Below are 11,073 nucleotides of genomic sequence, written 5' to 3' on the forward strand. Positions count from 1 at the left end.
AAGAATTAGTCCACACTGGCCAAGATGAGAAGATATGGACAGAGGGAGAAAGAGGTAGAGTGGATCGTAACGTGCAGCAGCGTATAACATGGGTCTATTCGAGCAGGGGTTGGGAAAGAGGGGGACGGGGAGGTGGGAGGAGGGGGCACTAGTTGGCAATATTCAAAGTCTTATTCGAATTCAAATTTGTTCTTTAGAATCCAATTTTTTTTAAAGATCGAAACTCTAGCGTAACAAATGCCAACATTTCAACTTACATAATTTGCAAAATTTACATACTCCCACACGCCCCTTCGGAAATATTATGCAGAGTGATTAAACAAAAATATTCGTCTTACTTTTTACAATTTTAAATTTTAAGTATCAGGATAAAATCGAGAAGGGGGGTGCAGATAAAGCACTAGACAGGGGCGGGGTCCGGGAGATGCGTCAGAGGTACACCTGACTAGATTGGGTTAGGGTAAATAGGTAGAGGCAGAGAGACAGAGAGAGAGAGAGAGAATGTGTGAACATAGTGTTAAACAGCCTAGGTTCAGTGATGGAGGTTGGGGTGGGGGCAGTGGACTGCAGTATAATAAAAAGGATGAGATCGTGAAGGGGGATGCAGAACTGCGCCTCGATATGGGTGAGAGGGTCCATCAGAGAAGAATATACAAGAATGGGGGAAGGGGGTAAACAGAGATATAGAGAAAAGAGATCGTCTATGGTGTATAGTGTGTTGCGTAAGTGAAATGTGTTGAGGGTAGAACTTTTCTGCTTATAGTTATAGGAAGGAAATCGAGGGATGTATTGACTGAGGAAGAAGGGTTTAATAGGACGGCGTTGCTGATGTTCTTTTATCCTTCTCACTTTCCTTTTTTTCCTCCCAGTCTCTAAGTGTCTTCCATGTGTCCCTAATTTTTTTTTATTTTGCAATGCCCCAGTTGCCACGCCAATGATAATGTGATGCAATCGTGTTTTAATGGGAACGACAACAATGTGATTACATAGGACACCTGCACATGCATGGGCATACCTGTCATTCAAGCCCATTCTCTTGAGGACAAAACCAAACTTAAGTGAAAAAGGTAGAACGATTACATCTTCAAACCTTAGATCACAAAATGTCCTCCTCCGCAAACTCGAGTATTCCACGCAGATCAGAGCCATTTCAATACAGACACAGAAACAAAATTCGTATTCAAGAATAAGCAACGATCGAGAGAAAAAGAACGAGAAAGAAAATACGAAAAGACGACGGCAATGCTATTATTCTCGGAGGGGTAAATGTCAAATTCGAAGGGACGCCCCACAAATAATGTTTAAGGGGGGTTAAACTGTTTTTTTGGCTTGTCTCCGGATCACCTCGAACGGACCAGCAAGCGATACGGATCCCCAGGCACTGGCAAATAAGACGTGGTCTGTTTGCCAAGTCGTTGTCGAATATTTATTCACCACTTGCCAACGTTTCCGCTAGGAGAAAAAATGAAGAAGAAAGAAGAAGAAAAAGAGATCGGGGAATTCCTTGCACTGTGTGAGCACTGTCCGAATGTGAGCTGAAAGAACGGGACTGAATGAGACTGAATGCCAATGCATGGCCCTAGGATTGCTGCATAACATTTTAAAAATTTTATTTTTACAGTGTAGTTTAAACGGTCAATGCAACGATGATGGGGGAATCAACCGGCCCTTTCCTTCTTAAAAATAAATTCAGCCCACCTTTAAGAGAGACACACAAAAGTTCTTCATTCTTACATTTCCTTCTTTCTTTTCTCTTATTAATTTGGTTTCCAGTTGCTTTTATGAAGTAGAAAAGCAAGCACAACAAGAAAAAGAAAAGAAAAAGAGAACAACAATTACAAAATCATATATCTTGCGTAAATGGATGGGGCACGGGCCGAATACCATCCCCCCGATCAGCATATTATGATAAGTGCAGCGGCGCGTTTAGTTGATGGTCGTTATCTAAAAGCACATAATCCATTATTAGATCACGGTGCGATCATTCAAGCAATTATCCAAATTCGGACACCATTACGCTTCCGTACAAGGCGCACACACTATTTTAGGAGGATTTCTAAAATACATTTAAGCTTTCATGAGAACAGGCCGTTACCTATGTTGTTCATGATGGCATCGCTTAATTTAGAAATGGCAAACGTTCTGCACCATGTGCCCACTTTATATTTACTTTAAACTCTAAATCGGCCGTCAGATGGTAAAACGGTCTAACTCGAAATTTTGACTTTTTGAGGTAAATTCACTTTCCGGGTAATTTGAGGGCGCTATTTCCAATGGTGCTATCAAGAAAATCCCACCATGTCTTCTTTTAGAGATAATTTCCGCTATCTTGGTACTTTTTTGTATTTTTCCTTCAGATTTGATGGTAAAACGGTCTATCTCTTAGTTAGCCCATTGCCGGTAATATCGTTTGGGGGTAAAACGAGCTATCTTTTACATAAACCTTTTAACCTTCTGAATTGAGATTTTTTTAATCATCGCTGTCAGATGGTTAAATGGTCTATCTTCGAGTTAGTAGTATGGCAATAGTGTTTATGGTCTTTCTAGAAGATAGACCATTTTACCATTTTATGATGTGTGGTGGGAGTGTATTCATGTGCTGTGGTTAAACAGTCTATCTGCACAAAAATCTCATTTATTTTATAATTAAAACCCCAAATAAGCACAAAATTCTTCAGTTATCAGTGTTTAATATGCTTCTTCTTGTGCCATTGCTAAAAAAAAGATTATACCCATCTCCTAAAAAAGCTGAAACCTCTAAACTTCAAAGTCATTTTTCTCAGAACAGCGATTTTCGAGTTAGACCGTTTTACCATCTGACGGCCGAAATGAACTAAATCACTAAAGTGCGTAGGTGCAACAAAAAATTGGCAGACCAATTAATTGTCATCTACTTTTTAATGTGTCTGTAATCTGATGCTTACTAAATGAAATACAGTATACAAACATGCACTGAGTCGTTATTGATAAACTGAAAAGACTTATTGTAGATAGTATGTATCCAATGGAAAAATGTGATAAATCCTTTACTCATAAATATCAATGAGTATTCACAACGTATTATCATCATATTCATATTTCTATTCATTGACGTCATGATCATGATGATTATCATGACCTTTGACCACAAAATATAGCATATTGCAGTTTTCGAAACAATGCATAGATACATACTTGTTCAATGTTTTATATTGTGTCCATGTATCTTTTCAATATTGTTTTCCATATTTGTAATAATTATGCCTATGTATTGCAAAACAAAATGTACATACAAACGAGTATGAAGTTTATTTAAAAATAAATACAAGATACAAAATGCAATCTAACAGGCATCTAGTTTTCCACATTTAGTACTAATGCACATTGGAAATATTACGTGATTATTTCAAGGACGACAGAGATCATAATTATATTAATTTATTTCAGCCACAAACAAATATATTGATAAGACCATTGACTAATGTTCATCATAGCGAAAAGAGCATTAAGTCAATGGTCATATCAACAACAAAAATCATTTGGACGACACACATGCAACTTTATAACAGGGAAACGCCATGGTCACCAAAATAAATGGACATCCCAACGAACAAATGTGAATGGGTAGCAAAACCAAGTAGTAATGACCATCGACGATGACTCAACTTCTCATTAAGTGACCCCTCAAGAACCTTGACCTTCGCAATATGGACTTTTTCCAATCATTAACCTCCCTATCTGTCCATATCTAGGGCGATTAGCTCTATGATCCCTTCGTTACTTCCGACGTCCAGCTAGGGTTAGGTTGTTACGAGTTTTATTGTCAATCAGTCCTCTCATCATGAAAGCGGCGACTTGCTCCGGTCGGCACTTGTGACGTATGAACTTGAAATCAAATGGACATCGAAGACGGTGTGTTGGCTTAAAGGAGGCGCAAAAGATCCGTAGCCCCAAACCCCATTCCGTCATGCCTATGGAAACAGTATAAATATGCTCCATTATGTTATTATGTTCTTGTGCCCCCAAATATAGCCCCCCCCCAAAAAAAAAAAAAAAAACAAACAAAACAAAACAAAACAAAACAAAACAAAACAAAAAAAGCACTTGACAAATCTTGTGGGTCCCCTCCATTTTATTTTAGATATTTGATTTGATACGAACTCTTTGTGTGTGCAAGTCTATCTTTAGTAGATGTCAAGTTATCGCAAAGCAGTTTGTGGTATTAAGTATAAATAGATATCGGAAAGGATTTTTAAATTGGAATTGTCTGGAAAGGGAGTGTTAAATCACTCTTCCTTTTTGTTTATTTTAAACTATTTTAGAAAAAAGAACATAAATCAAAAGAGGTCATGCTGCCAGGAGTGATTACACAAAGATCAAAATTAAAGTAACACACTATTTGATCGACCTAGATTAAACAATCCTGTAATGTTTGACTTTTCTTTGTTTCCATGCCAACAGGTTCCAAAGGCTTGTCACGTGACTCGAAACCTTTCAAGCTGATCACCAATTGCTCGTGTTAAATACACACCATAAGAAGTAAGTAATACTCTATCGGGTTTAAGCTTTGCACTGTGAGCATATAGTCCTCAGGGCATCGCGCCTTTTATAACTCTAACATTTAGTCCCGGGAATAGTACAAACTACTCCGATAGGGGGATCAAAAGGGTTTATCTATCGAAAAGGAATGAAAGAACAGGAACGGATGGAGGAGAGAGAGCGAGAAAGATGGAGAGAGAGAGAGAGAGAGAGAGAAGAAGAAGAAAATTTAGGAAATAGAGAGAGAAAGGGGGGTGAGAAAAGAAGAGAGCGAAGAAAAATAAAGATAAATAGAGGATAGAAAGACAAAGAGAGAGAGAGAGACAGACAGACAGAGAGAGAGAGGGGGATATAACGGTCAAGAATTAGATATTTTAAAGTTAATAGAGAGATACTTTAAAGTATAGATATAAAGAGGTATAAAACGAGAAGTGAGAGAGAAGAAAAAAGGAGGGGGGGGGGGGGTTATTAGACGACGATAGAGGAGAAGAGTAAGAAAGGAGGATATAAATAACGAGAAGTTAGGAGAGAGATGAGAGAAATAGAGAGAGAGAGAGAGAGAGAGAGAGAGAGGGTGGGAAGGCGAAGGACGGTGAAATGACCATCCCGATTGTCATGTTTGGATGATGTTGAAGTGTTTGCGTAGTGGAATAACCCATACGATAATAATATGTGTCAAGATTATTGATTCTACGCGTCGGTTGACGCACCAGAAAAGGTCATACTCGACGATGAGTTCAGGCAGGAGACATGCTAACACACGCGGTCGTCATAATTCACCCACTGAATAAACAAGTATTTCTCACTTCTAAATTTACAGTGGTAATTTACATTGGACATGATATTCGATTCGTTATCCAAACAGTGTGATACGATACTGCCTTTTTTTTAAAACACACCCCAAAGGAAAACCGTAAACCCATGTTACTTTTTTTGGTTTTGCGGTTGCGCAAGATGCGTCAATTCCGTCGCGTCCGTCAAGACGATTAGTCATAATAATAGTCATGCGCAGCAAGGGATGGGCGGACCTTCCAGAGACAAATGCATCTTCTCGACTGAGGGATGCAAGGGCTCAGCTGGAGATATATGAATTTATACCCCCCCCCCCCCCCCCCCCCCCCCCAAAAAAAAAAAAAAAAAAAAAAAAAAAAACAAAAAAAAAAAAAAAAAAAAACAAGCGGAACATAAATTGCCAAGGCGTCAATTCTATAAGAAGGAGGTGACTATAGTATAGACGCAGTTTGTGTCCGATGTTTGTTAAAGTGTTGTCTCTGTGCCCAGAGGCTGCGTCTACACCTCGATGTGTAGGTATACACAGTCATGCAAGTGATCGACGCAATGTAATTGGTTCTTGCGTAATGCTCATTGAACACGAGGCGTCAATTGACTGACGTAGGGCAACGTCAGTGACTTAAATGCTGTCTGACGCGACTTGTGGAGGTGACATGTAGAAAACGGTGATTGCAAAGTTGACAGTGCAAGCAATGCTCTCTGAAAAAAGCTGGATGAAATAAAGCCATTACTGGGAAAAAGGGACACATATGTTTTTTGAGTAAAATATCATTCAATATAATTGTATACTACGGTATAACCCGATAAGCATGCACGTTCCGTGTTCTCACTCGACTGTTTTTAGAGTGTGCGTTGAATTATTGGCGGATGAGCTCATTACCTTCAAGTGCTCGATTAGAGCTTGTAATAACGCAATCGAAATTGGCGCATCATCTGCAACCGTTATGTACCCAGTAATTCAGGGTAGACATAACGCAATCTTTATGTGTATCCGATTTGTATACGAACATAATCATATTCAAGACAAGGAATAGCCGAGAGGAAGCGCGAAGAGTAAAACGCTTAGCCTCGGAGCTCTCAACTGCCACTAGGAGCACTTACCTGACTCCGAGTCTTACCATAATTTTAGCCAAATCTCTAGAGGATCGGGCAAAGAGCAGTATCACCTAGAAGAATCACCATCATCTAAAGCCCACAGAAGGGTATTTTTATCCATCAACCTCGGTGAACGCTTCACAGAGTTGACTAATTTTTGATTGGCAGCAGTTATTGACGTCGGGACCTAGGATTCGTAGTACTTTACTGACCAAAATGGCGTAATCCAGCTTTTGATCCCTCAGTCTTGCTCGTTCAAGCCATCTCCCTCTCGCCCTTCCTCTCTCTCTTTCTCTTTCTCTCTCGCTCCCTCTCTTGTTTCCCCCCCCCTCTCTCTCTTTATTTCATAGTACTTTACTGACCAAAGTGGCGTAATCCAGCCTTTGATGTCTATCGCTGCATCAGGCTATATTATACCGTTCCCTCGCTCCCTCCCACCCCCTTCTCTCTTTCGTAGTTCTCTACTGACCAAAGTGGCGTAATCCAGCATTTGATTTATATCGCTCAGCCAGGCTATATATATATATAAATCTCTCCCCTTCCCTCCCCTCCCCCTCCATCTCATCTCTTCTTCTTTCTCTCTTTCTTTCGCAGTACTTTACTTGCCAAAGTGGCGTAATCCAGCCTTTGACCACTATCGCTACATCTGAGACTATCTCTTCCTCCTCCTCTCTTCCTCTCTCTATCTCTCTCTTTCTTTCTCTGTCTCTGTCTCTCTCTCTCTCTCTTTTATTTCTCTTTCTCAATCTTGCCACCCCTCTTGCTCTCTTTAAGTTCTATTTACAGTTTGTATGTCGCTGTACATAATATTTCAGTCTACATAATGTGAACAAACTAATTTTTCACAAGTCATTTTTGTGCATGGGCGTTTTTGCGTAGCATTTCTCACCACTATCATCACCCCTCTATATCTGTATATTTCTATTCCCATCTCAATCTCTCTCCTTCTCTTACACACCCTTCCTCCGTCCACTTCTCTTTCGGCCTTGCGTTCAGACCATTTCCGTTTTTCTCTGCATCCCTCTGGCCCTGTCCTTCTCTAACATCCCTTCATTCTCCGATTTCACTTCCATTCTCCCTTTCCATTTTTTACGACCTGTCCAAGAGGTAGGAAATACTATTCGAGTCTTTCTGGTCATTCTTGACTTCGCTGACCATACACGCGCTCGAAAGAACAAGTCGCCGGCCCTCCCAGAGGAAGGCCGGTTCTGCCATTGCCAATACGTAGATCTTACGAATTTCATTTGGGCAGCCGACGAAATGAGCCGGTGGACTTCTAGATAGCTCAAGTATCGTTACTCAACGCGGAGGACAGGGTAACATGGTGACACTAATGGCTTTTGAAAACCTTGTAAACGTTTGAGATGTAACTATGTTCCTGAAGTTGCGTCATATAAAGACAAAACAAAAACAGAAGACACGGCATAGATGTGTCCTTATTTCGAAAGCAAACATGTCGAATGATGGATTGCGCGCTATATGGCGTTTCACATTGCACAAAAAGGGTTGCCGTGAGACGTAATGGCGTTAAACGTTCTTCACAATATTATTCAGTCGGCGAGGTGAAAAGCAACACTGAGGAAACATATTCTTGAGACATGTGGAACACCTGATTGTAGAACAACTACTCGATGGAACAAGATATCTGGACAACAGTACTGCTTCGAAAAATTATCTCTCAGGACAATTACCACCAATTTGTTTTACTACAGAAGAACACTTGGAAAGCAGGAGGAAATGACTTTTTGTACGTGTTTGTTTGTATGTGTTTTGTTGGGGGGGGGGGGGGGGAGGTGCGCGCGTAGGTGTGTGTTGTTAAGGTGTGGGCGAGAGAGATAGAGAGAGAGAGAGAGATAGAGTGAGAAAACCAGATGAACCGACAGGTAGACAGACAGTTAGACAGGGGCTCGAAGGAATAATGTAAACGAGGTACGCGATCATGTACGCATTCATTTAGGTCATTTCCTTTTACTCAATCCATGCATAATGCCAAGCTCGTTGGTATTTGTCGAATTACCGCGAACTGCCATTCAAACGCAACTTGTAGGTCCATGTTTCTTTTCTTTTTATAAGCATGTTTGAAGACATTCGAGTTATTCTGATCATTTTCAAAGTCTTGTTTGATTAATTAAAGTTACGACGACGTATAACGATCGTATATAAAAACTCCATGCTTGCTTTTCGTTGATGTGGACGAAAGTACGACGTTAAGATAAAGTCCCAGGGAAAGGGCTTAGATCCGTGACCCACCCCTCGCTGTACATGACCATTAACATATCAGGGGGTGTTTCACAAAGATCCTAAGTTGAACTTATCTCAAGTTGGGCTTAACAATTATGGAAAGCCGTCAGCATCTATGAAAATATTTTGTAAAAGGTGTTTTTAAAAGGCATAAAATGTTGATTTAAATCATTCATATTTTCTATTATCAGGATTTCATGTTCTTGATGTGGAATTAATAAAAAGTCTAAAAGACTTGAATTTTCGCTTTTGAATATAATTTGTTCTGAGGCTACAAATGGCTCTCCATAATTTTCAAGTCTAACTTAGAGTTAAGTTCGACTTGGGATCTTTGTGAAACCCCCCCCCCCCTGTGAGGGTACACACCGTCTTTACTATAACGAGATTGCCAAATATCAAGCTATTTGAACTATCCCGATCGCAAACTATCCAGCTAATTGCGTCTTCATTAGAACGAAGTAGCAAATTAGCTGAATAGTTGGTCGGGATAATATCCCAAGATATCTTGGGATAGTTTGCAAAATATCCTACTATTAGGCAAAAAATTTATCCAGCTATTTGTCCCGTGCGTCTTCACTAGACCGAAGATTCGCAATACACGCTAACGCTGAGCAAAATATCTCGAGCTAATTTCTCAAGGTCGAGTTTCAAGTTTCGAGGTCGAATCTCGAGATGGTGAAGACGCGATTTGTTACTTCGGGATTATTTCCCAAATAGCGGGCTATTTGGCAATCTCGAGATGATGAAGACGTAAAGTTCTATAATTTTGCACCTTACGCTATCAGAGCGGTGCTGTCAAACCCCCTTTATTTAGGCAGACGACACAGCCAGGAACCCTGGAAATTTGTTTCGCGTTCCCGCTCTAATGAAGTGATGTTCGACTGTGATGACACTTGTCAACAAGATCGTCCCTCGCTTTATATTCATCTCAGGGCTTTCTTTTATCCTCTTGGGGATTGTCCAAAGTACAATCCCAAATATCGTGACCTTCGTCCTTCACATTCATACTCGTTAAGTCGCCATTCATTCATTCACGGGAAGTGATAGAGAACTCAATGGCATTCAATGGCAATTTTCCCAGACTTCCTCAGAAAAACAGTATATCATTCTATTGCGCAATTGATTGTAGATTTCGGCTATCGGCATGCCAAATTGATGAATCAGATACCGGCCTTGACACTGGATACTTTTCTTTTAATAAATGAGAAACTGAAATAAGGATTTATCTTATTGAAGAAGAGAGATTCGGTGATGTAGGGGAACGGGATTCGTATGGATTCTGTATGTACACCTATAGCAAGCAGTAGTAGTAGGGTAGGGCGTGAACAAAAAACAAACGGATAAAGGAGAGAAGAAGTATGTGAAAGTGAGAGCAAGAGAAAAATAGTGAGAGAAAAAGAAATATAGAGAGAGAGTGGGAAAGAGAGTGAGAAAGAGGGAGAGAGAGAAAATTAGAAATAGAAGAGAGAGAGAGAGAGAGAGAGCGAGAGAGCGAGAGAGCGAGAGATGGGTATAAAGACAAAAATTGATAGCTATCCAACTCCCCCTTGCCTCCAGAGCCAGATAGTTTCCCGCTCTCTATCATTACCAGGTTTATGACTTTCTCCTTCCTCAACACCTCTCTCTCTCTCTCTCTCTCTCTCTCTCTCTCTCTCTCACTCACTCTTCTTCTTTCTCTCTTTTTCTACCAATCCCCCGCTCCCCTTGTCCATTCTCAAACATATCAAGCCATTACCTCCAATCTGTTCCTCATCGCCTCCTGCTCGAATACTGGAAGCAATGTCCATTGTTGACGGGAGCTTGTCCCAGGGACTATTTTGAGCGTCGAGTTTGCACATCGGACTTGCCTCTCGGAATGATTATTGATGAAGTCTCGAGACGAACCGGGCTCGATCATGACAACGAGTAACATCCTTGTATGGATTGAATTTATCCTGATAAAGATATTATTCTTGAATAAATAAGCGAATCGATGATACAAATCGCAAGACACATTCGGAGAAGCACGCCGTTGATTTTTGGAAGCGAGCCCGTTTTCCATTATGGACGCGTCTGTAAAATTATATCTTCGACTAGCACTGACAATGCTTTATAGAAGTTGATACGTTTGCAAACACAATCATGGACAGGAGTGGTGAGAGACTTTTATAAAGTAATCCATAGACATGTTCTAGGAAGAATTCAATCCTCTTTTAATACTCACTTCCCCTGGTAAGTTTTACGACGATCCGACATTTTGCTCTGATGCTAACTTCCTCATGCAGGCTTTATCTCGTCGAATGTATCATGTATATTAAGTGTAGTTTAGGATTAAGTTTAGGTTTAGTGTTAGGTCTATGGTTGAGTTGGGAAATCAGTTCGTGTAGCATATTAACCGCGGGGCATGTGTCACATTTACGTTTTCGCTGAAGAGGAATATCATTATAC

The sequence above is a fragment of the Strongylocentrotus purpuratus genome, unplaced genomic scaffold (genome assembly GCF_000002235.5).
Source record: "Strongylocentrotus purpuratus isolate Spur 01 unplaced genomic scaffold, Spur_5.0 spur5_scaffold_15, whole genome shotgun sequence".
NCBI lineage: Eukaryota > Metazoa > Echinodermata > Echinoidea > Camarodonta > Strongylocentrotidae > Strongylocentrotus > Strongylocentrotus purpuratus.